Source organism: Trichomycterus rosablanca, unplaced genomic scaffold, assembly GCF_030014385.1.
Source record: "Trichomycterus rosablanca isolate fTriRos1 unplaced genomic scaffold, fTriRos1.hap1 scaffold_142, whole genome shotgun sequence".
Classification (NCBI taxonomy): domain Eukaryota; kingdom Metazoa; phylum Chordata; class Actinopteri; order Siluriformes; family Trichomycteridae; genus Trichomycterus; species Trichomycterus rosablanca.
In genome coordinates this window covers 63,327-90,878 of record NW_026946970.1, presented here as the reverse complement: position 1 = coordinate 90,878, position 27,552 = coordinate 63,327, and the positions used below count along the sequence as shown (strand labels likewise).

The window sequence follows — 27,552 nt, the reverse complement described above, 5'->3', positions numbered from 1 at the left end:
AGCCCAGATAGCTGGCTAGCACTCAGATAGCTGGCTGACTAGCTATAACAGGCCTTTAAATCCAGCTTCTTTCGCTTACGGCCAAACCACCTTGGGAACGCCTGATCTCGTCCGATCTCAGAAGCCAAGCAGGGTTGGGCTCAGTCAGTACCTAGATGGGAGACTGCCTGGGAATACTGAGTGCTGTAAGCTTTTTATTTTTGGGTTTCAGCCCCATTCATGAAGTGTCATTTAGCAGTTAGCTAGCATAATAAAGGATCTATCTATCTATCTATCTATCTATCTATCTATCTATCTATCTATCTATCTATCTATCTATCTATCTATCTATCTATCTATCTATCTATCTATCTATCTATCTATCTATCTATCTATCTATCTATCTATCTATCTATCTATCTATCTATCTATCTAATCTATGAAAGGCCTTCCAATGTAATTCCAGCCCAGATAGCTGGCTAGCACTCAGATAGCTGGCTGACTAGCTATAACAGGCCTTTAAATCCAGCTTCTTTAGCTTACGGCCAAACCACCTTGGGAACGCCTGATCTCGTCCGATCTCAGAAGCCAAGCAGGGTTGGGCTCAGTCAGTACCTAGATGGGAGACTGCCTGGGAATACTGAGTGCTGTAAGCTTTTTATTTTTGGGTTTCAGCCCCATTCATGAAGTGTCATTTAGCAGTTAGCTAGCATAATAAAGGATCTATCTATCTATCTATCTATCTATCTATCTATCTATCTATCTATCTATCTATCTATCTATCTATCTATCTATCTATCTATCTATCTATCTATCTATCTATCTATCTATCTATCTAATCTATGAAAGGCCTTCCAATGTAATTCCAGCCCAGATAGCTGGCTAGCACTCAGATAGCTGGCTGACTAGCTATAACAGGCCTTTAAATCCAGCTTCTTTCACTTACGGCCAAACCACCTTGGGAACGCCTGATCTCGTCTGATCTCAGAAGCCAAGCAGTGTTGGGCTCAGTCAGTACCTAGATGGGAGACTGCCTGGGAATACTGAGTGCTGTAAGCTTTTTATTTTTGGGTTTCAGCCCCATTCATGAAGTGTCATTTAGCAGTTAGCTAGCATAATAAAGGATCTATCTATCTATCTATCTATCTATCTATCTATCTATCTATCTATCTATCTATCTATCTATCTATCTATCTATCTATCTATCTATCTATCTATCTATCTATCTATCTATCTATCTATCTATCTATCTATCTATCTATCTATCTATCTATCTATCTATCTATCTATCTATCTATCTATCTATCTATCTATCTATCTATCTATCTATCTATCTATCTATCTATCTATCTATCTATCTATCTATCTATCTATCTATCTATCTATCTATCTATCTATCTATCTATCTATCTATCTATCTATCTATCTATCTATCTATCTATCTATCTATCTATCTATCTATCTATCTATCTATCTATCTATCTATGAAAGGCCTTCCAATGTAATTCCAGCCCAGATAGCTGGCTAGCACTCAGATAGCTGGCTGACTAGCTATAACAGGCCTTTAAATGCAGCTTATTTCGCTTACGGCCAAACCACCTTGGGAACGCCTGATCTCGTCCGATCTCAGAAGCCAAGCAGGGTTGGGCTCAGTCAGTACCTAGATGGGAGACTGCCTGGGAATACTGAGTGCTGTAAGCTTTTTATTTTTGGGTTTCAGCCCCATTCATGAAGTGTCATTTAGCAGTTAGCTAGCATAATAAAGGATCTATCTATCTATCTATCTATCTATCTATCTATCTATCTATCTATCTATCTATCTATCTATCTATCTATCTATCTATCTATCTATCTATCTATCTATCTATCTATCTATCTATCTATCTATCTAATCTATGAAAGGCCTTCCAATGTAATTCCAGCCCAGATAGCTGGCTAGCACTCAGATAGCTGGCTGACTAGCTATAACAGGCCTTTAAATCCAGCTTCTTTCGCTTACGGCCAAACCACCTTGGGAACGCCTGATCTCGTCCGATCTCAGAAGCCAAGCAGGGTTGGGCTCAGTCAGTACCTAGATGGGAGACTGCCTGGGAATACTGAGTGCTGTAAGCTTTTTATTTTTGGGTTTCAGCCCCATTCATGAAGTGTCATTTAGCAGTTAGCTAGCATAATAAAGGATCTATCTATCTATCTATCTATCTATCTATCTATCTATCTATCTATCTATCTATCTATCTATCTATCTATCTATCTATCTATCTATCTATCTATCTATCTATCTATCTATCTATCTATCTATCTATCTATCTATCTATCTAATCTATGAAAGGCCTTCCAATGTAATTCCAGCCCAGATAGCTGGCTAGCACTCAGATAGCTGGCTGACTAGCTATAACAGGCCTTTAAATCCAGCTTCTTTCGCTTACGGCCAAACCACCTTGGGAACGCCTGATCTCGTCCGATCTCAGAAGCCAAGCAGGGTTGGGCTCAGTCAGTACCTAGATGGGAGACTGCCTGGGAATACTGAGTGCTGTAAGCTTTTTATTTTTGGGTTTCAGCCCCATTCATGAAGTGTCATTTAGCAGTTAGCTAGCATAATAAAGGATCTATCTATCTATCTATCTATCTATCTATCTATCTATCTATCTATCTATCTATCTATCTATCTATCTATCTATCTATCTATCTATCTATCTATCTATCTATCTATCTATCTATCTATCTATCTATCTATCTATCTATCTAATCTATGAAAGGCCTTCCAATGTAATTCCAGCCCAGATAGCTGGCTAGCACTCAGATAGCTGGCTGACTAGCTATAACAGGCCTTTAAATCCAGCTTCTTTCGCTTACGGCCAAACCACCTTGGGAACGCCTGATCTCGTCCGATCTCAGAAGCCAAGCAGGGTTGGGCTCAGTCAGTACCTAGATGGGAGACTGCCTGGGAATACTGAGTGCTGTAAGCTTTTTATTTTTGGGTTTCAGCCCCATTCATGAAGTGTCATTTAGCAGTTAGCTAGCATAATAAAGGATCTATCTATCTATCTATCTATCTATCTATCTATCTATCTATCTATCTATCTATCTATCTATCTATCTATCTATCTATCTATCTATCTATCTATCTATCTATCTATCTATCTATCTATCTATCTATCTATCTATCTATCTATCTATCTATCTATCTATCTATCTATCTATCTATCTAATCTATGAAAGGCCTTCCAATGTAATTCCAGCCCAGATAGCTGGCTAGCACTCAGATAGCTGGCTGACTAGCTATAACAGGCCTTTAAATCCAGCTTCTTTAGCTTACGGCCAAACCACCTTGGGAACGCCTGATCTCGTCCGATCTCAGAAGCCAAGCAGGGTTGGGCTCAGTCAGTACCTAGATGGGAGACTGCCTGGGAATACTGAGTGCTGTAAGCTTTTTATTTTTGGGTTTCAGCCCCATTCATGAAGTGTCATTTAGCAGTTAGCTAGCATAATAAAGGATCTATCTATCTATCTATCTATCTATCTATCTATCTATCTATCTATCTATCTATCTATCTATCTATCTATCTATCTATCTATCTATCTATCTATCTATCTATCTATCTATCTATCTATCTATCTAATCTATGAAAGGCCTTCCAATGTAATTCCAGCCCAGATAGCTGGCTAGCACTCAGATAGCTGGCTGACTAGCTATAACAGGCCTTTAAATCCAGCTTCTTTCACTTACGGCCAAACCACCTTGGGAACGCCTGATCTCGTCTGATCTCAGAAGCCAAGCAGTGTTGGGCTCAGTCAGTACCTAGATGGGAGACTGCCTGGGAATACTGAGTGCTGTAAGCTTTTTATTTTTGGGTTTCAGCCCCATTCATGAAGTGTCATTTAGCAGTTAGCTAGCATAATAAAGGATCTATCTATCTATCTATCTATCTATCTATCTATCTATCTATCTATCTATCTATCTATCTATCTATCTATCTATCTATCTATCTATCTATCTATCTATCTATCTATCTATCTATCTATCTATCTATCTATCTATCTAATCTATGAAAGGCCTTCCAATGTAATTCCAGCCCAGATAGCTGGCTAGCACTCAGATAGCTGGCTGACTAGCTATAACAGGCCTTTAAATCCAGCTTCTTTCGCTTACGGCCAAACCACCTTGGGAACGCCTGATCTCGTCCGATCTCAGAAGCCAAGCAGGGTTGGGCTCAGTCAGTACCTAGATGGGAGACTGCCTGGGAATACTGAGTGCTGTAAGCTTTTTATTTTTGGGTTTCAGCCCCATTCATGAAGTGTCATTTAGCAGTTAGCTAGCATAATAAAGGATCTATCTATCTATCTATCTATCTATCTATCTATCTATCTATCTATCTATCTATCTATCTATCTATCTATCTATCTATCTATCTATCTATCTATCTATCTATCTATCTATCTATCTATCTAATCTATGAAAGGCCTTCCAATGTAATTCCAGCCCAGATAGCTGGCTAGCACTCAGATAGCTGGCTGACTAGCTATAACAGGCCTTTAAATCCAGCTTCTTTCGCTTACGGCCAAACCACCTTGGGAACGCCTGATCTCGTCCGATCTCAGAAGCCAAGCAGGGTTGGGCTCAGTCAGTACCTAGATGGGAGACTGCCTGGGAATACTGAGTGCTGTAAGCTTTTTATTTTTGGGTTTCAGCCCCATTCATGAAGTGTCATTTAGCAGTTAGCTAGCATAATAAAGGATCTATCTATCTATCTATCTATCTATCTATCTATCTATCTATCTATCTATCTATCTATCTATCTATCTATCTATCTATCTATCTATCTATCTATCTATCTATCTATCTATCTATCTAATCTATGAAAGGCCTTCCAATGTAATTCCAGCCCAGATAGCTGGCTAGCACTCAGATAGCTGGCTGACTAGCTATAACAGGCCTTTAAATCCAGCTTCTTTAGCTTACGGCCAAACCACCTTGGGAACGCCTGATCTCGTCCGATCTCAGAAGCCAAGCAGGGTTGGGCTCAGTCAGTACCTAGATGGGAGACTGCCTGGGAATACTGAGTGCTGTAAGCTTTTTATTTTTGGGTTTCAGCCCCATTCATGAAGTGTCATTTAGCAGTTAGCTAGCATAATAAAGGATCTATCTATCTATCTATCTATCTATCTATCTATCTATCTATCTATCTATCTATCTATCTATCTATCTATCTATCTATCTATCTATCTATCTATCTATCTATCTATCTATCTATCTATCTATCTATCTATCTATCTATCTATCTAATCTATGAAAGGCCTTCCAATGTAATTCCAGCCCAGATAGCTGGCTAGCACTCAGATAGCTGGCTGACTAGCTATAACAGGCCTTTAAATCCAGCTTCTTTCACTTACGGCCAAACCACCTTGGGAACGCCTGATCTCGTCTGATCTCAGAAGCCAAGCAGTGTTGGGCTCAGTCAGTACCTAGATGGGAGACTGCCTGGGAATACTGAGTGCTGTAAGCTTTTTATTTTTGGGTTTCAGCCCCATTCATGAAGTGTCATTTAGCAGTTAGCTAGCATAATAAAGGATCTATCTATCTATCTATCTATCTATCTATCTATCTATCTATCTATCTATCTATCTATCTATCTATCTATCTATCTATCTATCTATCTATCTATCTATCTATCTATCTATCTATCTATCTATCTATCTATCTATCTATCTAATCTATGAAAGGCCTTCCAATGTAATTCCAGCCCAGATAGCTGGCTAGCACTCAGATAGCTGGCTGACTAGCTATAACAGGCCTTTAAATCCAGCTTCTTTCGCTTACGGCCAAACCACCTTGGGAACGCCTGATCTCGTCCGATCTCAGAAGCCAAGCAGGGTTGGGCTCAGTCAGTACCTAGATGGGAGACTGCCTGGGAATACTGAGTGCTGTAAGCTTTTTATTTTTGGGTTTCAGCCCCATTCATGAAGTGTCATTTAGCAGTTAGCTAGCATAATAAAGGATCTATCTATCTATCTATCTATCTATCTATCTATCTATCTATCTATCTATCTATCTATCTATCTATCTATCTATCTATCTATCTATCTATCTATCTATCTATCTATCTATCTATCTATCTATCTATCTATCTATCTATCTATCTATCTATCTAATCTATGAAAGGCCTTCCAATGTAATTCCAGCCCAGATAGCTGGCTAGCACTCAGATAGCTGGCTGACTAGCTATAACAGGCCTTTAAATCCAGCTTCTTTCACTTACGGCCAAACCACCTTGGGAACGCCTGATCTCGTCTGATCTCAGAAGCCAAGCAGTGTTGGGCTCAGTCAGTACCTAGATGGGAGACTGCCTGGGAATACTGAGTGCTGTAAGCTTTTTATTTTTGGGTTTCAGCCCCATTCATGAAGTGTCATTTAGCAGTTAGCTAGCATAATAAAGGATCTATCTATCTATCTATCTATCTATCTATCTATCTATCTATCTATCTATCTATCTATCTATCTATCTATCTATCTATCTATCTATCTATCTATCTATCTATCTATCTATCTATCTATCTAATCTATGAAAGGCCTTCCAATGTAATTCCAGCCCAGATAGCTGGCTAGCACTCAGATAGCTGGCTGACTAGCTATAACAGGCCTTTAAATCCAGCTTCTTTCGCTTACGGCCAAACCACCTTGGGAACGCCTGATCTCGTCCGATCTCAGAAGCCAAGCAGGGTTGGGCTCAGTCAGTACCTAGATGGGAGACTGCCTGGGAATACTGAGTGCTGTAAGCTTTTTATTTTTGGGTTTCAGCCCCATTCATGAAGTGTCATTTAGCAGTTAGCTAGCATAATAAAGGATCTATCTATCTATCTATCTATCTATCTATCTATCTATCTATCTATCTATCTATCTATCTATCTATCTATCTATCTATCTATCTATCTATCTATCTATCTATCTATCTATCTATCTATCTATCTATCTATCTATCTATCTATCTATCTATCTATCTATCTATCTATCTATCTATCTATCTATCTATCTATCTATCTATCTATCTATCTATCTATCTATCTATCTATCTATCTATCTATCTATCTATCTATCTATCTATCTATCTATCTATCTATCTATCTATCTATCTATCTATCTATCTATCTATCTATCTATCTATCTATCTATCTATCTATCTATCTATCTATCTATCTATCTATCTATCTATCTATCTATCTATCTATCTATCTATCTATCTATCTATCTATCTATCTATCTATCTATCTATCTATCTATCTATCTATCTATCTATCTATCTATCTATCTATCTATCTATCTATCTATCTATCTATCTATCTATCTATCTATCTATCTATCTATCTATCTATCTATCTATCTATCTATCTATCTATCTATCTATCTATCTATCTATCTATCTATCTATCTATCTATCTATCTATCTATCTATCTATCTATCTATCTATCTATCTATCTATCTATCTATCTATCTATCTATCTATCTATCTATCTATCTATCTAATCTATGAAAGGCCTTCCAATGTAATTCCAGCCCAGATAGCTGGCTAGCACTCAGATAGCTGGCTGACTAGCTATAACAGGCCTTTAAATCCAGCTTCTTTCGCTTACGGCCAAACCACCTTGGGAACGCCTGATAGCGCCTCCTAGTGGTGAGAGGAAGTCGTGACCTTTAACCTGCAGCAGGAAGAGAGAGGCTCTTCCAAAGTGTGTTTGCTTTGTTACTTTTGTTTGTTTAATTTTGTACTAAACTTTGATTTAATTTTTTTGTTTATTTTGTATAAAATTTCTTTTGCTGTCCCCCAGCAGATTAACTGCTTGGGGGTCGGTCTTTTTCTTACTTTACAAAATGGATAAACTGGTAAATGACCCTGGACTGGAACAAAGACAAAGAGAAATGGATTACCCCAAAACAAACCAAAAAGACAAGAAGGCTGAAGAAAAAGGAATGGATCAAAGACACAGAGAAAAAGAAAACGGACTAAGTAATCAAGATATTGAAAACGAGAGCACAATTAATGAAATGCAAAATGGATCAAACAAAGACAGAAAAGAGGAATCAACAGACCAGAAGGAAAATGAGACAATAGAGAACGCTGAACAAAAGAAGAACGATCAGCAAAAAAGACCACATGCTGAAAGAGAAAAGACGGAGGACTGGAAGAAAAAGATACAAGACAAAGCACAATTCTATGACAAACTGAAAACAAGAGCAGGACACCAAAAAGATTACAAAAAAGAAGCAACATTAATAATAGAGCTCAAAGAAGGAAGCGAAATATCTGCTATGGACATTATAAAAACTCTAAATGAAAAACTTGGAGTTGGGAAATTAATCGGACTGCGCCCCAGACCCAATAACGAGTTTGAGGCCACTCTTGAAAATGAAAATCTGTGTGAGTAGTTGCTTGATGGAGTAGAAATAAAAGGACAAATATGTGACATCAGAAGATTAACCACAACAGAGATGATGGTCTCATTCCTTAACCTCCCGACGTACATATCTGACGCAGAAATCCTGGTCAAGCTAATAAAGTGGGGAGTGACTCCTGTTCTCCCGCTCAAGCGCCGTTTCTACCCGAACACCACCATTGCCGACGGAACGAGGTTCATTAGGGTGAAATTCCCTAAAGAGGTAGTGTCCCTACCATATAGCGCAAGGTTCGAGACTGGGGACGGCCCTCAGTATTTCAGAATCATACATGACCGACAGGTTAAAGTCTGCAGACTCTGCATGTCAGCGGAGCATGTTATGAGGAGCTGTCCCCAGCTCACCTGCAGGGAATGCCTGCAACAGGGACACTATGCTCGGGACTGCGTCTCAACGAAATGTCCGGACTGCAACCGGGCGATGATCAGGTGTACCTGTGAACACGAGCCGGATATAGAAGAGCGGCGCGAGACAGCGGAGAGCGATGCGGAGAGTGATAAGGAGACCACCAGCTGCGAAAATGCTGAAAAGATGGAAATCGGGCAGGAGGAGGAGAACGACCAACAGACCAACACAACACAGAGGACATCAGAACAGGAAAACGCAAACCCTGAGAAAGATCAGAACATGGACATTCAAAACACAGAAAATAACGACACAGTGCACGAAATCACGAGGACACAAACATCACAGGACCCCGAAACGGAATTAAACACAATGGAACTCGAACTGGACAATACAGAAGACAGACCTAATGAAAAAAGCAAAAGGGAAAGAGAGGAGACCAGCGAAGAACCTTTCATTCCGGTGAGTCTGACACGCCGTCGTATATCGAAGAAAGTCACGCCGAATATTATAGAGGCTAATAAAAGACATGAACAGTTAAAAATGAAGAGAAAAGGAATATATAAGAACTCAAATGAAAGTGATTAAGGAGTTTTTTATTCTGCTCAACCTCATGAGCACTCTAACCTTAACATCTTTAAATGCACGAGGTTTGAGCAGAACAGAGAAGCTACGAAAACTATTAGAACAGACAAAGTCGACTGATATTTTATGTTTACAAGAAACAAAATGGAGTGATGAACGGGCAAATTATTATCAAAAAATATGGGATGGTGAAATATATTTTAATAATGATCCAAAGCAAAAAAGAGGCGTAGCGATTTTATTAAAAAAAGGTTTTTATGACACAACAAATATAATATACACTGATAATGAAGGAAGAGTTTTAACACTCAAAATAAAAACAAAAGATAGGGATATAACAATATGTAATTTACATGCGCCAAATGAAGAAAATGAAAAGAAATTTTTTTTTGCAAATATAAGTGTTTTAATGGACACATGGAGTAACACAATATTAATTGGAGATTTTAACACTGTTTTAAAGAAAACTGATTTAGATAATTCAATGGTATTTAAAGAAGATAAAGGAAGAGATGAATTATATGCATTAATGCAAAAACATAATTTATTAGAGATATGGGAAAAAAGAAATAAGGATAAAAGAGATTTTTCAAGGAGACAAATAGTAAACGGGATATTAAAACAAAGCCGAATTGATCTATGTCTGATAAATAAACAATATGAAAATAACATCCTAAAATCAATATATAAAAAATACGCAGAAAGTGACCATGAAATTTTAGAAATCAAATTAAACCTGATCGATGTAGAAAGAGGACCTGGTACCTGGATTTTAAATACAGAGATTTTAAAAGATTGGATTTTTAAAATAGAAATCGAGAACATTATTTTAAATAATCTAGATTGTGACCTGTTTATAGAAAATAAAAGGATATGGTGGGATAATGTAAAGAGGGATATTAAAATACATGCAATCAGATACTCGAGAAAAATCCAAAAAACAAAAAGAGACAACGAAATGAAAATTAGAAAAGATTTGCAGAAGGAGCTAGAAAAAATTATCCAATTAGAAGAAGCACTAAAAGAAATAATAGAGGAAAAATGTAAAGGGGCTATGATTAGAAGCAGAACAAAATATGCAATAGATGGAGAAAAATGTAATAAATTCTTTTTTGATCTAGAAAAAACAAAGAGAAATGCAGATTTAATTAAAAATATAAAAAGAAAAGATGGGAAAATAATAGATGAAAAAGAAAAGATTTTAAAGGAAGTATACAATTTCTATGAGGAACTTTTTAAAAATAAAAGAATAAATAAAGAAGAAGAAACATTTTTAAATGAAAAAATAAAAATTAAACTAACAGAGGAAAATAAAGAAATATGTGATGAGGAAATCACTGAAAACGAAATAGAAAAAGCAATAGACAGCCTTAATAATGGAAAAAGCCCAGGCCTAGATGGTTTACCATCAGAATTTTATAAAACTTTTAAATCTATTTTAACACCAATATTACTTACCGTTTTTAAAGAAATTAAAGAAAACGGGCAGTTAACAGAAAGTATGAAAAAAGGTTTAATTAAAATCATATATAAAAAGAAAGGAAACAAAAATGATTTGAAAAATTTTAGACCAATAAGCCTCCTAAATACGGATTACAAAATTTTAGCAAAGGTTTTAGCAAACAGACTAAAAGAGATTTTACCACAAATTATAACGACAAATCAGACATACAGTGTGTTGGGGAGGGACATCTCAGATACAGTGAGTAACATAAGAGATACGATATGGTACATGAAAGGAAAAAACATAGAGGGATACCTAGTAAGCATTGACTTTGAAAAAGCATTTGATAGAATAGAACATGACTACCTTTTCAATCTTTTAGAAACACTGGGGTTTGGAGAATATTTTAAAAGCTGGCTAAAAATTTTATATACAAATACTATGAGTTGTGTAAAAGTTAATGGTTTTTTAACAGAGTTTATTCCAATAAAAAGATCAATAAGACAAGGATGCCCTTTGTCAGCATTACTGTATACACTAGCTGCTGAACCACTAGGGCTTGCAATTAATGAAGAAAGAAGCATAAAAGGGATTTTAATGAACAAAACAGAACAAAAAATTTTTCAATATGCCGACGATACAACTTTTATACTGCGTGACATCGAGAGCGTACATAATGCAATAAACATTTTAAAACAATTCTGTGAAGGGGCGGGAGCAAAAATCAATATGGAGAAATCAGTTTACATAAAAATAGGAAAAGCACAAAATTTGCCAAACACAATACCTTTTAAAGAAGAAAACAGTTTTAAAATTTTAGGCATTAGGATGGGAGACACTGAGAAAAAAGATAGAGAAATAATCTGGGAAGATATTTTAATTAAAATGAAAACAAGATTAAACTTTTGGAAAATGAGGCAATTATTTTTAGGGGGGAAAATTTTAATTCTCAACACTTTGTTTCTCTCTAAAGCATGGTACGCTCTAAATGTCACCAGTGTCCCACAGTGGGTTTTAAAACAAATAAAAGCTTTTATCGTCGACTTTTTATGGGATGGTAAACCGTCTAAAATAGCATATAATACAATAATAGGACCGAAAAAGAAGGGAGGCCTGGGTTTAATCGATATAGAAACAAGAGTAAAAGCTATGAGAGTAAAAGTAATAAGAAAATTTTTAGATGAAAACAAACAAGGATGGAAAGAATATTTTAGAATAATTTTAAATAAATGTGGAGGAGAAGATTTAAAAACAAACACTCTATACATGAGATTAAAAGAAGACATGACACAAGAAATACCAGAGTTTTATAAAGAGGTTTTAAAAGCATGGGGTGATTTTATGGATTTTATTGTTTTTATTCCAAATGGAAAGGAACAAATCATGAATCAACCCCTCTTTTTTAACCCAAACATAAAAATTGAAAGCAAGGAGATACCTATTAAGAGATGGTTCCAAGCAGGAATAAAACAAGTAAAAGATATTTTTTATGAAGTAATACCTGGTTTTTTACCTACACAAGCATGCTATGATCTAATCAACGATAAAGAAGTAAAAATACACATAAAGCAAGTTGAAAAACACTATCAACAAATAAAACAAGCGATACCATCTGAATGGATGAAAGAAATTGAGGAAAATAAAAAAGAAGAAAAAAATCATGAACCCAAAATAAAAGTACGAACAAAAAAGACAACAAAAGAAATGGAAGAATGTAAACTAAAAACTATATATGAATTATTACTAGAAAAGATGTGGATAGAGCCCAAAGCAAATGCATACTGGAGCAGGCTATTTCCAGATCTAGAAGTTAAAAACATCTGGAAAAATACATATCAGAAATTTAAAAACCTACAATTGGAAAACTTTGATTTTTTATTGAAACATAATACAATTTTTAATGAACTAAGACTATACAAAATAAATCTATCAGAAACTCCAATATGCAAAATATGTTTTAAGGAAGATGAAGGTCTAAAACATATGTTCTTTTATTGTAATGAACTAAAATGTTTTAATGCAAAACTGGAAAAGATAACAGCACACTTTTTAGAAGACACAGAAGAAAAACAACCTGCATGGGAACCCTTGTTACTATTTGGAAACAAAACAAAATCAAATAACACGTTTGTTTTAAATCTCATTTTATCAGTTGCAAGGTACTCTATACACATACGCAGAACAATAACAAAACAAAAAGGGATAATTATACCAATATGTCGAATTTTTAAACAAAAACTTCAGAATACTTTTAAAGATTTATATTATTATTTTTATAATGAATCAAAATTACTAGAGTTTGAAGAACTGGTGGTAAGAAACAATCCTTTCATTGATTTTAATTGGAAAGAATGTAATATTATTTTACCGGATTGTTTTTAAAAACATGTAATGTTATTAAATGAACCTGGTAATTTAACAAAGCAATGTTTTTAATGTGAACAGAAAAGTATTGTTGTAACTTTCAATGTATTTATGCTTTTACTGTATTTATGTGTATGATTGCTAAATTAAATAAAAAAAAATAAAAAAAATAAAAAATCTCGTCCGATCTCAGAAGCCAAGCAGGGTTGGGTTCAGTCAGTACCTAGATGGGAGACTGCCTGGGAATACTGAGTGCTGTAAGCTTTTTATTTTTGGGTTTCAGCCCCATTCATGAAGTGTCATTTAGCAGTTAGCTAGCATAATAAAGGATCTATCTATCTATCTATCTATCTATCTATCTATCTATCTATCTATCTATCTATCTATCTATCTATCTATCTATCTATCTATCTATCTATCTATCTATCTATCTATCTATCTATCTATCTATCTATCTATCTATCTATCTATCTATGAAAGGCCTTCCAATGTAATTCCAGCCCAGATAGCTGGCTAGCACTCAGATAGCTGGCTGACTAGCTATAACAGGCCTTTAAATCCAGCTTCTTTCACTTACGGCCAAACCACCTTGGGAACGCCTGATCTCGTCTGATCTCAGAAGCCAAGCAGGGTTGGGCTCAGTCAGTACCTAGATGGGAGACCGCCTGGGAATACTGAGTGCTGTAAGCTTTTTATTTTTTGGTTTCAGCCCCATTCATGAAGTGTCATTTAGCAGTTAGCTAGCATAATAAAGGATCTATCTATCTATCTATCTATCTATCTATCTATCTATCTATCTATCTATCTATCTATCTATCTATCTATCTATCTATCTATCTATCTATCTATCTATCTATCTATCTATCTATCTAATCTATGAAAGGCCTTCCAATGTAATTCCAGCCCAGATAGCTGGCTAGCACTCAGATAGCTGGCTGACTAGCTATAACAGGCCTTTAAATCCAGCTTCTTTCGCTTACGGCCAAACCACCTTGGGAACGCCTGATCTCGTCCGATCTCAGAAGCCAAGCAGGGTTGGGCTCAGTCAGTACCTAGATGGGAGACTGCCTGGGAATACTGAGTGCTGTAAGCTTTTTATTTTTGGGTTTCAGCCCCATTCATGAAGTGTCATTTAGCAGTTAGCTAGCATAATAAAGGATCTATCTATCTATCTATCTATCTATCTATCTATCTATCTATCTATCTATCTATCTATCTATCTATCTATCTATCTATCTATCTATCTATCTATCTATCTATCTATCTATCTATCTATCTAATCTATGAAAGGCCTTCCAATGTAATTCCAGCCCAGATAGCTGGCTAGCACTCAGATAGCTGGCTGACTAGCTATAACAGGCCTTTAAATCCAGCTTCTTTCGCTTACGGCCAAACCACCTTGGGAACGCCTGATCTCGTCCGATCTCAGAAGCCAAGCAGGGTTGGGCTCAGTCAGTACCTAGATGGGAGACTGCCTGGGAATACTGAGTGCTGTAAGCTTTTTATTTTTGGGTTTCAGCCCCATTCATGAAGTGTCATTTAGCAGTTAGCTAGCATAATAAAGGATCTATCTATCTATCTATCTATCTATCTATCTATCTATCTATCTATCTATCTATCTATCTATCTATCTATCTATCTATCTATCTATCTATCTATCTATCTATCTATCTATCTAATCTATGAAAGGCCTTCCAATGTAATTCCAGCCCAGATAGCTGGCTAGCACTCAGATAGCTGGCTGACTAGCTATAACAGGCCTTTAAATCCAGCTTCTTTTGCTTACGGCCAAACCACCTTGGGAACGCCTGATCTCGTCTGATCTCAGAAGCCAAGCAGGGTTGGGCTCAGTCAGTACCTAGATGGGAGACCGCCTGGGAATACTGAGTGCTGTAAGCTTTTTATTTTTTGGTTTCAGCCCCATTCATGAAGTGTCATTTAGCAGTTAGCTAGCATAATAAAGGATCTATCTATCTATCTATCTATCTATCTATCTATCTATCTATCTATCTATCTATCTATCTATCTATCTATCTATCTATCTATCTATCTATCTATCTATCTATCTATCTATCTAATCTATGAAAGGCCTTCCAATGTAATTCCAGCCCAGATAGCTGGCTAGCACTCAGATAGCTGGCTGACTAGCTATAACAGGCCTTTAAATCCAGCTTCTTTCGCTTACGGCCAAACCACCTTGGGAACGCCTGATCTCGTCCGATCTCAGAAGCCAAGCAGGGTTGGGCTCAGTCAGTACCTAGATGGGAGACTGCCTGGGAATACTGAGTGCTGTAAGCTTTTTATTTTTGGGTTTCAGCCCCATTCATGAAGTGTCATTTAGCAGTTAGCTAGCATAATAAAGGATCTATCTATCTATCTATCTATCTATCTATCTATCTATCTATCTATCTATCTATCTATCTATCTATCTATCTATCTATCTATCTATCTATCTATCTATCTATCTATCTATCTATCTATCTAATCTATGAAAGGCCTTCCAATGTAATTCCAGCCCAGATAGCTGGCTAGCACTCAGATAGCTGGCTGACTAGCTATAACAGGCCTTTAAATCCAGCTTCTTTAGCTTACGGCCAAACCACCTTGGGAACGCCTGATCTCGTCCGATCTCAGAAGCCAAGCAGGGTTGGGCTCAGTCAGTACCTAGATGGGAGACTGCCTGGGAATACTGAGTGCTGTAAGCTTTTTATTTTTGGGTTTCAGCCCCATTCATGAAGTGTCATTTAGCAGTTAGCTAGCATAATAAAGGATCTATCTATCTATCTATCTATCTATCTATCTATCTATCTATCTATCTATCTATCTATCTATCTATCTATCTATCTATCTATCTATCTATCTATCTATCTATCTATCTATCTATCTATCTATCTATCTAATCTATGAAAGGCCTTCCAATGTAATTCCAGCCCAGATAGCTGGCTAGCACTCAGATAGCTGGCTGACTAGCTATAACAGGCCTTTAAATCCAGCTTCTTTCACTTACGGCCAAACCACCTTGGGAACGCCTGATCTCGTCTGATCTCAGAAGCCAAGCAGGGTTGGGCTCAGTCAGTACCTAGATGGGAGACCGCCTGGGAATACTGAGTGCTGTAAGCTTTTTATTTTTTGGTTTCAGCCCCATTCATGAAGTGTCATTTAGCAGTTAGCTAGCATAATAAAGGATCTATCTATCTATCTATCTATCTATCTATCTATCTATCTATCTATCTATCTATCTATCTATCTATCTATCTATCTATCTATCTATCTATCTATCTATCTATCTATCTATCTATCTATCTATCTATCTATCTATCTATCTAATCTATGAAAGGCCTTCCAATGTAATTCCAGCCCAGATAGCTGGCTAGCACTCAGATAGCTGGCTGACTAGCTATAACAGGCCTTTAAATCCAGCTTCTTTCACTTACGGCCAAACCACCTTGGGAACGCCTGATCTCGTCTGATCTCAGAAGCCAAGCAGGGTTGGGCTCAGTCAGTACCTAGATGGGAGACCGCCTGGGAATACTGAGTGCTGTAAGCTTTTTATTTTTTGGTTTCAGCCCCATTCATGAAGTGTCATTTAGCAGTTAGTAATAATAATAAAGGATCTATCTATCTATCTATCTATCTATCTATCTATCTATCTATCTATCTATCTATCTATCTATCTATCTATCTATCTATCTATCTATCTATCTATCTATCTATCTATCTATCTATCTATCTATCTATCTATCTATCTATCTATCTATCTATCTATCTATCTATCTATCTAATCTATGAAAGGCCTTCCAATGTAATTCCAGCCCAGATAGCTGGCTAGCACTCAGATAGCTGGCTGACTAGCTACAGTGCCTTGCAAAAGTATTCAGCCCCCTTGAACTTTTCAACCTTTTGCCACATTTCAGGCTTCAAACATAACGATATGAAATTGTAATTTTTTGTGAAGAATCAACAACAAGTGGGACACAATCGTGAAGTGGAACGAAATTTATTGGATATTTTAAACTTTTTTTAGAAATGAAAAACTGAAAAGTGGGGCGTGCAATATTATTCAGCCCCCTTGCGTTAATACTTTGTAGCGCCACCTTTTGCTGCGATTACAGCTGCAAGTCACTTGGGGTATGTCTCTATCAGTTTTGCACATCGAGAGACAGAAATTTTTGCCCATTCTTCCTTGCAAAACAGCTCGAGCTCAGTGAGGTTGGATGGAGAGCGTTTGTGAACAGCAGTTTTCAGCTCTTTCCACAGATTCTCGATGGGATTCAGGTCTGGACTTTGACTTGGCCATTCTAACACCTGGATACGTTTATTTGTGAACCATTCCATTGTAGATTTTGCTTTATGTTTTGGATCATTGTCTTGTTGGAAGATAAATCTCCGTCCCAGTCTCAGGTCTTTTGCAGACTGCAACAGGTTTTCTTCCAGAATGGTCCTGTATTTGGCTCCATCCATCTTCACATCAATTTTAACCATCTTTTTTGTCCCTGCTGAAGAAAAGCAGGCCCAAACCATGATGCTGCCACCACCATGTTTGACAGTGGGGATGGTGTGTTCAGGGTGATGAGCTGTGTTGCTTTTACGCCAAACATAACGTTTTGCATTGTGGCCAAAAAGTTCGATTTTGGTTTCATCTGACCAGATCACCTTCTTCCACATGTTTGGTGTGTCTCCCAGGTGACTTTTTATAGATATCTTTGAGAAATGGCTTTCTTCTTGCCACTCTTCCATAAAGGCCAGATTTGTGCAGTGTACGACTGATTGTGTCCTATGGACAGAGTCTCCCACCTCAGCTGTAGATCTCTGCAGTTCATTCAGAGTGATCATGGGCCTCTTGGCTGCATCTCTGATCAGTCTTCTCCTTGTTTGAGCTGAAAGTTTAGAGGGACGGCCGGGTCTTGGTAGATTTGCAGTGGTCTGATACTCCTTCCATTTCAATATGATCGCTTGCACAGTGCTCCTTGAGATGTTTAAAGCTTGGGAAATCTTTTTGTATCCAAATCCGGCTTTAAACTTCTCCACAACAGTATCTCGGACCTGCCTGGTGTGTTCCTTCGTCTTCATGATGCTCTCTGCGCTTTAAACAGAACTCTGAGACTGTCACAGAGCAGGTGCATTTATACGGAGACTTGATTACACACAGGTGGATTCTATTTATCACCATCAGTCATTTAGGTCAACATTGGATCATTCAGAGATCCTCACTGAACTTCTGGAGTGAGTTTGCTGCACTGAAAGTAAAGGGGCTGAATAATATTGCACGCCCCACTTTTTAGTTTTTTATTTCTAAAAAAAGTTTAAAATATCCAATAAATTTCGTTCTACTTCACGATTGTGTCCCACTTGTTGTTGATTCTTCACAAAAAATTACAATTTCATATCGTTATGTTTGAAGCCTGAAATGTGGCAAAAGGTTGAAAAGTTCAAGGGGGCTGAATACTTTTGCAAGGCACTGTATAACAGGCCTTTAAATCCAGCTTCTTTCGCTTACGGCCAAACCACCTTGGGAACGCCTGATCTCGTCCGATCTCAGAAGCCAAGCAGGGTTGGGCTCAGTCAGTACCTAGATGGGAGACTGCCTGGGAATACTGAGTGCTGTAAGCTTTTTATTTTTGGGTTTCAGCCCCATTCATGAAGTGTCATTTAGCAGTTAGCTAGCATAATAAAGGATCTATCTATCTATCTATCTATCTATCTATCTATCTATCTATCTATCTATCTATCTATCTATCTATCTATCTATCTATCTATCTATCTATCTATCTATCTATCTATCTATCTATCTATCTATCTATCTAATCTATGAAAGGCCTTCCAATGTAATTCCAGCCCAGATAGCTGGCTAGCACTCAGATAGCTGGCTGACTAGCTATAACAGGCCTTTAAATCCAGCTTCTTTCGCTTACGGCCAAACCACCTTGGGAACGCCTGATCTCGTCTGATCTCAGAAGCCAAGCAGGGTTGGGCTCAGTCAGTACCTAGATGGGAGACCGCCTGGGAATACTGAGTGCTGTAAGCTTTTTATTTTTTGGTTTCAGCCCCATTCATGAAGTGTCATTTAGCAGTTAGTAATAATAATAAAGCATCTATCTATCTATCTATCTATCTATCTATCTATCTATCTATCTATCTATCTATCTATCTATCTATCTATCTATCTATCTATCTATCTATCTATCTATCTATCTATCTATCTATCTATCTATCTAATCTATGAAAGGCCTTCCAATGTAATTCCAGCCCAGATAGCTGGCTAGCACTCAGATAGCTGGCTGACTAGCTATAACAGGCCTTTAAATCCAGCTTCTTTCGCTTACGGCCAAACCACCTTGGGAACGCCTGATCTCGTCCGATCTCAGAAGCCAAGCAGGGTTGGGCTCAGTCAGTACCTAGATGGGAGACTGCCTGGGAATACTGAGTGCTGTAAGCTTTTTATTTTTGGGTTTCAGCCCCATTCATGAAGTGTCATTTAGCAGTTAGCTAGCATAATAAAGGATCTATCTATCTATCTATCTATCTATCTATCTATCTATCTATCTATCTATCTATCTATCTATCTATCTATCTATCTATCTATCTATCTATCTATCTATCTATCTATCTATCTATCTATCTATCTATCTAATCTATGAAAGGCCTTCCAATGTAATTCCAGCCCAGATAGCTGGCTAGCACTCAGATAGCTGGCTGACTAGCTATAACAGGCCTTTAAATCCAGCTTCTTTCACTTACGGCCAAACCACCTTGGGAACGCCTGATCTCGTCTGATCTCAGAAGCCAAGCAGGGTTGGGCTCAGTCAGTACCTAGATGGGAGACTGCCTGGGAATACTGAGTGCTGTAAGCTTTTTATTTTTGGGTTTCAGCCCCATTCATGAAGTGTCATTTAGCAGTTAGTAATAATAATAAAGCATCTATCTATCTATCTATCTATCTATCTATCTATCTATCTATCTATCTATCTATCTATCTATCTATCTATCTATCTATCTATCTATCTATCTATCTATCTATCTATCTATCTATCTATCTATCTATCTATCTAATCTATGAAAGGCCTTCCAATGTAATTCCAGCCCAGATAGCTGGCTAGCACTCAGATAGCTGGCTGACTAGCTATAACAGGCCTTTAAATCCAGCTTCTTTCGCTTACGGCCAAACCACCTTGGGAACGCCTGATCTCGTCCGATCTCAGAAGCCAAGCAGGGTTGGGCTCAGTCAGTACCTAGATGGGAGACTGCCTGGGAATACTGAGTGCTGTAAGCTTTTTATTTTTGGGTTTCAGCCCCATTCATGAAGTGTCATTTAGCAGTTAGCTAGCATAATAAAGGATCTATCTATCTATCTATCTATCTATCTATCTATCTATCTATCTATCTATCTATCTATCTATCTATCTATCTATCTATCTATCTATCTATCTATCTATCTATCTATCTATCTATCTATCTATCTAATCTATGAAAGGCCTTCCAATGTAATTCCAGCCCAGATAGCTGGCTAGCACTCAGATAGCTGGCTGACTAGCTATAACAGGCCTTTAAATCCAGCTTCTTTCGCTTACGGCCAAACCACCTTGGGAACGCCTGATCTCGTCCGATCTCAGAAGCCAAGCAGGGTTGGGCTCAGTCAGTACCTAGATGGGAGACTGCCTGGGAATACTGAGTGCTGTAAGCTTTTTATTTTTGGGTTTCAGCCCCATTCATGAAGTGTCATTTAGCAGTTAGCTAGCATAATAAAGGATCTATCTATCTATCTATCTATCTATCTATCTATCTATCTATCTATCTATCTATCTATCTATCTATCTATCTATCTATCTATCTATCTATCTAATCTATGAAAGGCCTTCCAATGTAATTCCAGCCCAGATAGCTGGCTAGCACTCAGATAGCTGGCTGACTAGCTATAACAGGCCTTTAAATCCAGCTTCTTTCACTTACGGCCAAACCAACTTGGGAACGCCTGATCTCGTCTGATCTCAGAAGCCAAGCAGGGTTGGGCTCAGTCAGTACCTAGATGGGAGACCGCCTGGGAATACTGAGTGCTGTAAGCTTTTTATTTTTTGGTTTCAGCCCCATTCATGAAGTGTCATTTAGCAGTTAGTAATAATAATAAAGGATCTATCTATCTATCTATCTATCTATCTATCTATCTATCTATCTATCTATCTATCTATCTATCTATCTATCTATCTATCTATCTATCTATCTATCTATCTATCTATCTATCTATCTATCTATCTATCTAATCTATGAAAGGCCTTCCAATGTAATTCCAGCCCAGATAGCTGGCTAGCACTCAGATAGCTGGCTGACTAGCTATAACAGGCCTTTAAATCCAGCTTCTTTCACTTACGGCCAAACCACCTTGGGAACGCCTGATCTCGTCTGATCTCAGAAGCCAAGCAGGGTTGGGCTCAGTCAGTACCTAGATGGGAGACCGCCTGGGAATACTGAGTGCTGTAAGCTTTTTATTTTTTGGTTTCAGCCCCATTCATGAAGTGTCATTTAGCAGTTAGTAATAATAATAAAGCATCTATGTATCTATCTATCTATCTATCTATCTATCTATCTATCTATCTATCTATCTATCTATCTATCTATCTATCTATCTATCTATCTATCTATCTATCTATCTATCTATCTATCTATCTATCTATCTATCTATCTAATCTATGAAAGGCCTTCCAATGTAATTCCAGCCCAGATAGCTGGCTAGCACTCAGATAGCTGGCTGACTAGCTATAACAGGCCTTTAAATCCAGCTTCTTTCGCTTACGGCCAAACCACCTTGGGAACGCCTGATCTCGTCCAATCTCAGAAGCCAAGCAGGGTTGGGCTCAGTCAGTACCTAGATGGGAGACTGCCTGGGAATACTGAGTGCTGTAAGCTTTTTATTTTTGGGTTTCAGCCCCATTCATGAAGTGTCATTTAGCAGTTAGCTAGCATAATAAAGGATCTATCTATCTATCTATCTATCTATCTATCTATCTATCTATCTATCTATCTATCTATCTATCTATCTATCTATCTATCTATCTATCTATCTATCTATCTATCTATCTAATCTATGAAAGGCCTTCCAATGTAATTCCAGCCCAGATAGCTGGCTAGCACTCAGATAGCTGGCTGACTAGCTACAGTGCCTTGCAAAAGTATTCAGCCCCCTTGAACTTTTCAACCTTTTGCCACATTTCAGGCTTCAAACATAACGATATGAAATTGTAATTTTTTGTGAAGAATCAACAACAAGTGGGACACAATCGTGAAGTGGAACGAAATTTATTGGATATTTTAAACTTTTTTTAGAAATGAAAAACTGAAAAGTGGGGCGTGCAATATTATTCAGCCCCCTTGCGTTAATACTTTGTAGCGCCACCTTTTGCTGCGATTACAGCTGCAAGTCACTTGGGGTATGTCTCTATCAGTTTTGCACATCGAGAGACAGAAATGTTTGCCCATTCTTCCTTGCAAAACAGCTCGAGCTCAGTGAGGTTGGATGGAGAGCGTTTGTGAACAGCAGTTTTCAGCTCTTTCCACAGATTCTCGATGGGATTCAGGTCTGGACTTTGACTTGGCCATTCTAACACCTGGATACGTTTATTTGTGAACCATTCCATTGTAGATTTTGCTTTATGTTTTGGATCATTGTCTTGTTGGAAGATAAATCTCCGTCCCAGTCTCAGGTCTTTTGCAGACTGCAACAGGTTTTCTTCCAGAATGGTCCTGTATTTGGCTCCATCCATCTTCCCATCAATTTTAACCATCTTCCCTGTCCCTGCTGAAGAAAAGCAGGCCCAAACCATGATGCTGCCACCACCATGTTTGACAGTGGGGATGGTGTGTTCAGGGTGATGAGCTGTGTTGCTTTTACGCCAAACATAACGTTTTGCATTGTGGCCAAAAAGTTCGATTTTGGTTTCATCTGACCAGATCACCTTCTTCCACATGTTTGGTGTGTCTCCCAGGTGACTTTTTATAGATATCTTTGAGAAATGGCTTTCTTCTTGCCACTCTTCCATAAAGGCCAGATTTGTGCAGTGTACGACTGATTGTGTCCTATGGACAGAGTCTCCCACCTCAGCTGTAGATCTCTGCAGTTCATTCAGAGTGATCATGGGCCTCTTGGCTGCATCTCTGATCAGTCTTCTCCTTGTTTGAGCTGAAAGTTTAGAGGGACGGCCGGGTCTTGGTAGATTTGCAGTGGTCTGATACTCCTTCCATTTCAATATGATCGTTTGCACAGTGCTCCTTGAGATGTTTAAAGCTTGGGAAATCTTTTTGTATCCAAATCCGGCTTTAAACTTCTCCACAACAGTATCTCGGACCTGCCTGGTGTGTTCCTTCGTCTTCATGATGCTCTCTGCGCTTTAAACAGAACTCTGAGACTGTCACAGAGCAGGTGCATTTATACGGAGACTTGATTACACACAGGTGGATTCTATTTATCACCATCAGTCATTTAGGTCAACATTGGATCATTCAGAGATCCTCACTGAACTTCTGGAGTGAGTTTGCTGCACTGAAAGTAAAGGGGCTGAATAATATTGCACGCCCCACTTTTTAGTTTTTTATTTCTAAAAAAAGTTTAAAATATCCAATAAATTTCGTTCTACTTCACGATTGTGTCCCACTTGTTGTTGATTCTTCACAAAAAATTACAATTTCATATCGTTATGTTTGAAGCCTGAAATGTGGCAAAAGGTTGAAAAGTTCAAGGGGGCTGAATACTTTTGCAAGGCACTGTATAACAGGCCTTTAAATCCAGCTTCTTTCGCTTACGGCCAAACCACCTTGGGAATGCCTGATCTCGTCCGATCTCAGAAGCCAAGCAGGGTTGGGCTCAGTCAGTACCTAGATGGGAGACTGCCTGGGAATACTGAGTGCTGTAAGCTTTTTATTTTTGGGTTTCAGCCCCATTCATGAAGTGTCATTTAGCAGTTAGCTAGCATAATAAAGGATCTATCTATCTATCTATCTATCTATCTATCTATCTATCTATCTATCTATCTATCTATCTATCTATCTATCTATCTATCTATCTATCTATCTATCTATCTATCTATCTAATCTATGAAAGGCCTTCCAATGTAATTCCAGCCCAGATAGCTGGCTAGCACTCAGATAGCTGGCTGACTAGCTATAACAGGCCTTTAAATCCAGCGTCTTTCGCTTACGGCCAAACCACCTTGGGAACGCCTGATCTCGTCCGATCTCAGAAGCCAAGCAGGGTTGGGCTCAGTCAGTACCTAGATGGGAGACTGCCTGGGAATACTGAGTGCTGTAAGCTTTTTATTTTTGGGTTTCAGCCCCATTCATGAAGTGTCATTTAGCAGTTAGCTAGCATAATAAAGGATCTATCTATCTATCTATCTATCTATCTATCTATCTATCTATCTATCTATCTATCTATCTATCTATCTATCTATCTATCTATCTATCTATCTATCTATCTATCTATCTATCTATCTATCTATCTAATCTATGAAAGGCCTTCCAATGTAATTCCAGCCCAGATAGCTGGCTAGCACTCAGATAGCTGGCTGACTAGCTATAACAGGCCTTTAAATGCAGCTTCTTTCGCTTACGGCCAAACCACCTTGGGAACGCCTGATCTCGTCCGATCTCAGAAGCCAAGCAGGGTTGGGCTCAGTCAGTACCTAGATGGGAGACTGCCTGGGAATACTGAGTGCTGTAAGCTTTTTATTTTTGGGTTTCAGCCCCATTCATGAAGTGTCATTTAGCAGTTAGCTAGCATAATAAAGGATCTATCTATCTATCTATCTATCTATCTATCTATCTATCTATCTATCTATCTATCTATCTATCTATCTATCTATCTATCTATCTATCTATCTATCTATCTATCTATCTATCTATCTATCTATCTATCTAATCTATGAAAGGCCTTCCAATGTAATTCCAGCCCAGATAGCTGGCTAGCACTCAGATAGCTGGCTGACTAGCTATAACAGGCCTTTAAATCCAGCTTCTTTCGCTTACGGCCAAACCACCTTGGGAATGCCTGATCTCGTCCGATCTCAGAAGCCAAGCAGGGTTGGGCTCAGTCAGTACCAAGATGGGAGACTGCCTGGGAATACTGAGTGCTGTAAGCTTTTTATTTTTGGGTTTCAGCCCCATTCATGAAGTGTCATTTAGCAGTTAGCTAGCATAATAAAGGATCTATCTATCTATCTATCTATCTATCTATCTATCTATCTATCTATCTATCTATCTATCTATCTATCTATCTATCTATCTATCTATCTATCTATCTATCTATCTATCTATCTATCTAATCTATGAAAGGCCTTCCAATGTAATTCCAGCCCAGATAGTTGGCTAGCACTCAGATAGCTGGCTGACTAGCTATAACAGGCCTTTAAATCCAACTTCTTTCGCTTACGGCCAAACCACCTTGGGAACGCCTGATCTCGTCCGATCTCAGAAGCCAAGCAGGGTTGGGCTCAGTCAGTACCTAGATGGGAGACTGCCTGGGAATACTGAGTGCTGTAAGCTTTTTATTTTTGGGTTTCAGCCCCATTCATGAAGTGTCATTTAGCAGTTAGGTAGCATAATAAAGGATCTATCTATCTATCTATCTATCTATCTATCTATCTATCTATCTATCTATCTATCTATCTATCTATCTATCTATCTATCTATCTATCTATCTATCTATCTATCTATCTATCTATCTATCTAATCTATGAAAGGCCTTCCAATGTAATTCCAGCCCAGATAGCTGGCTAGCACTCAGATAGCTGGCTGACTAGCTATAACAGGCCTTTAAATCCAGCGTCTTTCGCTTACGGCCAAACCACCTTGGGAACGCCTGATCTCGTCCGATCTCAGAAGCCAAGCAGGGTTGGGCTCAGTCAGTACCTAGATGGGAGACTGCCTGGGAATACTGAGTGCTGTAAGCTTTTTATTTTTGGGTTTCAGCCCCATTCATGAAGTGTCATTTAGCAGTTAGCTAGCATAATAAAGGATCTATCTATCTATCTATCTATCTATCTATCTATCTATCTATCTATCTATCTATCTATCTATCTATCTATCTATCTATCTATCTATCTATCTATCTATCTATCTATCTATCTATCTATCTATCTATCTAATCTATGAAAGGCCTTCCAATGTAATTCCAGCCCAGATAGCTGGCTAGCACTCAGATAGCTGGCTGACTAGCTATAACAGGCCTTTAAATCCAGCTTCTTTTGCTTACGGCCAAACCACCTTGGGAACGCCTGATCTCGTCCGATCTCAGAAGCCAAGCAGGGTTGGGCTCAGTCAGTACCTAGATGGGAGACTGCCTGGGAATACTGAGTGCTGTAAGCTTTTTATTTTTGGGTTTCAGCCCCATTCATGAAGTGTCATTTAGCAGTTAGCTAGCATAATAAAGGATCGATCGATCTATCTATCTATCTATCTATCTATCTATCTATCTATCTATCTATCTATCTATCTATCTATCTATCTATCTATCTATCTATCTATCTATCTATCTATCTATCTATCTATCTATCTATCTATCTAATCTATGAAAGGCCTTCCAATGTAATTCCAGCCCAGATAGCTGGCTAGCACTCAGATAGCTGGCTGACTAGCTATAACAGGCCTTTAAATCCAACTTCTTTCGCTTACGGCCAAACCACCTTGGGAACGCCTGATCTCGTCCGATCTCAGAAGCCAAGCAGGGTTGGGCTCAGTCAGTACCTAGATGGGAGACTGCCTGGGAGTACTGAGTGCTGTAAGCTTTTTATTTTTGAGTTTCAGCCCCATTCATGAAGTGTCATTTAGCAGTTAGCTAGCATAATAAAGGATCTATCTATCTATCTATCTATCTATCTATCTATCTATCTATCTATCTATCTATCTATCTATCTATCTATCTATCTATCTATCTATCTATCTATCTATCTATCTAATCTATGAAAGGCCTTCCAATGTAATTCCAGCCCAGATAGCTGGCTAGCACTCAGATAGCTGGCTGACTAGCTATAACAGGCCTTTAAATCCAACTTCTTTCGCTTACGGCCAAACCACCTTGGGAACGCCTGATCTCGTCCGATCTCAGAAGCCAAGCAGGGTTGGGCTCAGTCAGTACCTAGATGGGAGACTGCCTGGGAATACTGAGTGCTGTAAGCTTTTTATTTTTGGGTTTCAGCCCCATTCATGAAGTGTCATTTAGCAGTTAGCTAGCATAATAAAGGATCTATCTATCTATCTATCTATCTATCTATCTATCTATCTATCTATCTATCTATCTATCTATCTATCTATCTATCTATCTATCTATCTATCTATCTATCTATCTATCTATCTATCTATCTATCTATCTAATCTATGAAAGGCCTTCCAATGTAATTCCAGCCCAGA

At 38.2% G+C, this 27,552-nt stretch overlaps 35 non-coding genes and 7 pseudogenes across 35 annotated transcripts; all 42 read left to right on the top strand.

Annotated features, from left to right (window-relative positions):
- Positions 1 to 73: 73 nt before the first annotated feature.
- Positions 74 to 192, top strand: LOC134305492 (5S ribosomal RNA). Its single transcript, XR_010008568.1, has one exon. It is a non-coding gene; the product is annotated as a 5S ribosomal RNA (ribosomal RNA).
- Positions 193 to 516: 324 nt separating this feature from the next.
- Positions 517 to 635, top strand: LOC134305491 (5S ribosomal RNA). Its single transcript, XR_010008567.1, has one exon. It is a non-coding gene; the product is annotated as a 5S ribosomal RNA (ribosomal RNA).
- Positions 636 to 919: 284 nt separating this feature from the next.
- Positions 920 to 1,038, top strand: LOC134305667 (5S ribosomal RNA; annotated as a pseudogene).
- Positions 1,039 to 1,561: 523 nt separating this feature from the next.
- LOC134305490 (5S ribosomal RNA) lies at positions 1,562 to 1,680 on the top strand. Its single transcript, XR_010008566.1, has one exon. It is a non-coding gene; the product is annotated as a 5S ribosomal RNA (ribosomal RNA).
- A 292-nt stretch (positions 1,681 to 1,972) lies between these two features.
- LOC134305489 (5S ribosomal RNA) lies at positions 1,973 to 2,091 on the top strand. Its single transcript, XR_010008565.1, has one exon. It is a non-coding gene; the product is annotated as a 5S ribosomal RNA (ribosomal RNA).
- Positions 2,092 to 2,399: 308 nt separating this feature from the next.
- On the top strand, positions 2,400 to 2,518 carry LOC134305488 (5S ribosomal RNA). Its single transcript, XR_010008564.1, has one exon. It is a non-coding gene; the product is annotated as a 5S ribosomal RNA (ribosomal RNA).
- A 308-nt stretch (positions 2,519 to 2,826) lies between these two features.
- On the top strand, positions 2,827 to 2,945 carry LOC134305487 (5S ribosomal RNA). Its single transcript, XR_010008563.1, has one exon. It is a non-coding gene; the product is annotated as a 5S ribosomal RNA (ribosomal RNA).
- Positions 2,946 to 3,289: 344 nt separating this feature from the next.
- LOC134305486 (5S ribosomal RNA) lies at positions 3,290 to 3,408 on the top strand. Its single transcript, XR_010008562.1, has one exon. It is a non-coding gene; the product is annotated as a 5S ribosomal RNA (ribosomal RNA).
- A 292-nt stretch (positions 3,409 to 3,700) lies between these two features.
- LOC134305666 (5S ribosomal RNA) lies at positions 3,701 to 3,819 on the top strand (annotated as a pseudogene).
- Positions 3,820 to 4,123: 304 nt separating this feature from the next.
- LOC134305484 (5S ribosomal RNA) lies at positions 4,124 to 4,242 on the top strand. Its single transcript, XR_010008561.1, has one exon. It is a non-coding gene; the product is annotated as a 5S ribosomal RNA (ribosomal RNA).
- A 288-nt stretch (positions 4,243 to 4,530) lies between these two features.
- LOC134305482 (5S ribosomal RNA) lies at positions 4,531 to 4,649 on the top strand. The gene has a single exon (XR_010008559.1). It is a non-coding gene; the product is annotated as a 5S ribosomal RNA (ribosomal RNA).
- Positions 4,650 to 4,933: 284 nt separating this feature from the next.
- LOC134305481 (5S ribosomal RNA) lies at positions 4,934 to 5,052 on the top strand. The gene has a single exon (XR_010008558.1). It is a non-coding gene; the product is annotated as a 5S ribosomal RNA (ribosomal RNA).
- A 312-nt stretch (positions 5,053 to 5,364) lies between these two features.
- Positions 5,365 to 5,483, top strand: LOC134305665 (5S ribosomal RNA; annotated as a pseudogene).
- Positions 5,484 to 5,791: 308 nt separating this feature from the next.
- On the top strand, positions 5,792 to 5,910 carry LOC134305480 (5S ribosomal RNA). Its single transcript, XR_010008557.1, has one exon. It is a non-coding gene; the product is annotated as a 5S ribosomal RNA (ribosomal RNA).
- A 320-nt stretch (positions 5,911 to 6,230) lies between these two features.
- LOC134305664 (5S ribosomal RNA) lies at positions 6,231 to 6,349 on the top strand (annotated as a pseudogene).
- Positions 6,350 to 6,637: 288 nt separating this feature from the next.
- Positions 6,638 to 6,756, top strand: LOC134305479 (5S ribosomal RNA). Its single transcript, XR_010008556.1, has one exon. It is a non-coding gene; the product is annotated as a 5S ribosomal RNA (ribosomal RNA).
- Positions 6,757 to 13,735: 6,979 nt separating this feature from the next.
- On the top strand, positions 13,736 to 13,854 carry LOC134305594 (5S ribosomal RNA). The gene has a single exon (XR_010008666.1). It is a non-coding gene; the product is annotated as a 5S ribosomal RNA (ribosomal RNA).
- A 284-nt stretch (positions 13,855 to 14,138) lies between these two features.
- LOC134305478 (5S ribosomal RNA) lies at positions 14,139 to 14,257 on the top strand. Its single transcript, XR_010008555.1, has one exon. It is a non-coding gene; the product is annotated as a 5S ribosomal RNA (ribosomal RNA).
- Positions 14,258 to 14,545: 288 nt separating this feature from the next.
- On the top strand, positions 14,546 to 14,664 carry LOC134305477 (5S ribosomal RNA). Its single transcript, XR_010008554.1, has one exon. It is a non-coding gene; the product is annotated as a 5S ribosomal RNA (ribosomal RNA).
- Positions 14,665 to 14,944: 280 nt separating this feature from the next.
- Positions 14,945 to 15,063, top strand: LOC134305583 (5S ribosomal RNA). Its single transcript, XR_010008656.1, has one exon. It is a non-coding gene; the product is annotated as a 5S ribosomal RNA (ribosomal RNA).
- Positions 15,064 to 15,343: 280 nt separating this feature from the next.
- LOC134305476 (5S ribosomal RNA) lies at positions 15,344 to 15,462 on the top strand. The gene has a single exon (XR_010008553.1). It is a non-coding gene; the product is annotated as a 5S ribosomal RNA (ribosomal RNA).
- A 288-nt stretch (positions 15,463 to 15,750) lies between these two features.
- Positions 15,751 to 15,869, top strand: LOC134305475 (5S ribosomal RNA). The gene has a single exon (XR_010008552.1). It is a non-coding gene; the product is annotated as a 5S ribosomal RNA (ribosomal RNA).
- Positions 15,870 to 16,165: 296 nt separating this feature from the next.
- On the top strand, positions 16,166 to 16,284 carry LOC134305593 (5S ribosomal RNA). Its single transcript, XR_010008665.1, has one exon. It is a non-coding gene; the product is annotated as a 5S ribosomal RNA (ribosomal RNA).
- Positions 16,285 to 16,592: 308 nt separating this feature from the next.
- LOC134305592 (5S ribosomal RNA) lies at positions 16,593 to 16,711 on the top strand. The gene has a single exon (XR_010008664.1). It is a non-coding gene; the product is annotated as a 5S ribosomal RNA (ribosomal RNA).
- A 1,944-nt stretch (positions 16,712 to 18,655) lies between these two features.
- On the top strand, positions 18,656 to 18,774 carry LOC134305474 (5S ribosomal RNA). Its single transcript, XR_010008551.1, has one exon. It is a non-coding gene; the product is annotated as a 5S ribosomal RNA (ribosomal RNA).
- A 296-nt stretch (positions 18,775 to 19,070) lies between these two features.
- Positions 19,071 to 19,189, top strand: LOC134305466 (5S ribosomal RNA). The gene has a single exon (XR_010008543.1). It is a non-coding gene; the product is annotated as a 5S ribosomal RNA (ribosomal RNA).
- A 292-nt stretch (positions 19,190 to 19,481) lies between these two features.
- Positions 19,482 to 19,600, top strand: LOC134305473 (5S ribosomal RNA). Its single transcript, XR_010008550.1, has one exon. It is a non-coding gene; the product is annotated as a 5S ribosomal RNA (ribosomal RNA).
- Positions 19,601 to 19,896: 296 nt separating this feature from the next.
- LOC134305653 (5S ribosomal RNA) lies at positions 19,897 to 20,015 on the top strand (annotated as a pseudogene).
- A 300-nt stretch (positions 20,016 to 20,315) lies between these two features.
- On the top strand, positions 20,316 to 20,434 carry LOC134305471 (5S ribosomal RNA). Its single transcript, XR_010008548.1, has one exon. It is a non-coding gene; the product is annotated as a 5S ribosomal RNA (ribosomal RNA).
- Positions 20,435 to 20,726: 292 nt separating this feature from the next.
- On the top strand, positions 20,727 to 20,845 carry LOC134305470 (5S ribosomal RNA). Its single transcript, XR_010008547.1, has one exon. It is a non-coding gene; the product is annotated as a 5S ribosomal RNA (ribosomal RNA).
- A 260-nt stretch (positions 20,846 to 21,105) lies between these two features.
- LOC134305656 (5S ribosomal RNA) lies at positions 21,106 to 21,224 on the top strand (annotated as a pseudogene).
- A 296-nt stretch (positions 21,225 to 21,520) lies between these two features.
- On the top strand, positions 21,521 to 21,639 carry LOC134305590 (5S ribosomal RNA). Its single transcript, XR_010008663.1, has one exon. It is a non-coding gene; the product is annotated as a 5S ribosomal RNA (ribosomal RNA).
- Positions 21,640 to 21,943: 304 nt separating this feature from the next.
- LOC134305659 (5S ribosomal RNA) lies at positions 21,944 to 22,062 on the top strand (annotated as a pseudogene).
- A 1,884-nt stretch (positions 22,063 to 23,946) lies between these two features.
- LOC134305651 (5S ribosomal RNA) lies at positions 23,947 to 24,065 on the top strand. Its single transcript, XR_010008720.1, has one exon. It is a non-coding gene; the product is annotated as a 5S ribosomal RNA (ribosomal RNA).
- Positions 24,066 to 24,341: 276 nt separating this feature from the next.
- On the top strand, positions 24,342 to 24,460 carry LOC134305469 (5S ribosomal RNA). The gene has a single exon (XR_010008546.1). It is a non-coding gene; the product is annotated as a 5S ribosomal RNA (ribosomal RNA).
- A 292-nt stretch (positions 24,461 to 24,752) lies between these two features.
- LOC134305468 (5S ribosomal RNA) lies at positions 24,753 to 24,871 on the top strand. The gene has a single exon (XR_010008545.1). It is a non-coding gene; the product is annotated as a 5S ribosomal RNA (ribosomal RNA).
- A 296-nt stretch (positions 24,872 to 25,167) lies between these two features.
- LOC134305597 (5S ribosomal RNA) lies at positions 25,168 to 25,286 on the top strand. Its single transcript, XR_010008669.1, has one exon. It is a non-coding gene; the product is annotated as a 5S ribosomal RNA (ribosomal RNA).
- Positions 25,287 to 25,570: 284 nt separating this feature from the next.
- On the top strand, positions 25,571 to 25,689 carry LOC134305467 (5S ribosomal RNA). The gene has a single exon (XR_010008544.1). It is a non-coding gene; the product is annotated as a 5S ribosomal RNA (ribosomal RNA).
- A 288-nt stretch (positions 25,690 to 25,977) lies between these two features.
- Positions 25,978 to 26,096, top strand: LOC134305712 (5S ribosomal RNA). Its single transcript, XR_010008752.1, has one exon. It is a non-coding gene; the product is annotated as a 5S ribosomal RNA (ribosomal RNA).
- Positions 26,097 to 26,392: 296 nt separating this feature from the next.
- LOC134305711 (5S ribosomal RNA) lies at positions 26,393 to 26,511 on the top strand. Its single transcript, XR_010008751.1, has one exon. It is a non-coding gene; the product is annotated as a 5S ribosomal RNA (ribosomal RNA).
- Positions 26,512 to 26,811: 300 nt separating this feature from the next.
- Positions 26,812 to 26,930, top strand: LOC134305599 (5S ribosomal RNA). The gene has a single exon (XR_010008671.1). It is a non-coding gene; the product is annotated as a 5S ribosomal RNA (ribosomal RNA).
- A 272-nt stretch (positions 26,931 to 27,202) lies between these two features.
- Positions 27,203 to 27,321, top strand: LOC134305710 (5S ribosomal RNA). Its single transcript, XR_010008750.1, has one exon. It is a non-coding gene; the product is annotated as a 5S ribosomal RNA (ribosomal RNA).
- The last annotated feature ends 231 nt before the right edge of the window (positions 27,322 to 27,552 follow it).